Raw genomic sequence first — 324 nt, forward strand, 5'->3', positions numbered from 1 at the left:
ATAATAAGATTATGGCAGTTTACAAAAGCGTGACGAGTTATAGTTCTGAATGTCCCATACTAGAAATAAATAGAAAAGCACCACAGTCTCAAATTGTGTGTGTCTGTGTATGTGTGTTTTAAATTTTATTTGATAGTTTGCACTTACTAGGCTGAAAAAAGAAGCACATTAACAAAAAAAGGTAGCGGTATTAACATGTTCACCTACTGCTGATGACCTAAAAATGGTGACAACTCAAAAGAGACAAATAATTGTTTAGGTGTAGACTGTCCCAGACATCTAGGGCATTATCAAACTTTGGTCCCTTTGGGCTTTTTACTTGAA

This window comes from Propithecus coquereli, unplaced genomic scaffold (assembly GCF_000956105.1).
Source record: "Propithecus coquereli isolate 6110/MARCELLA unplaced genomic scaffold, Pcoq_1.0 Scaffold48, whole genome shotgun sequence".
Taxonomy (NCBI): Eukaryota; Metazoa; Chordata; class Mammalia; order Primates; family Indriidae; genus Propithecus; species Propithecus coquereli.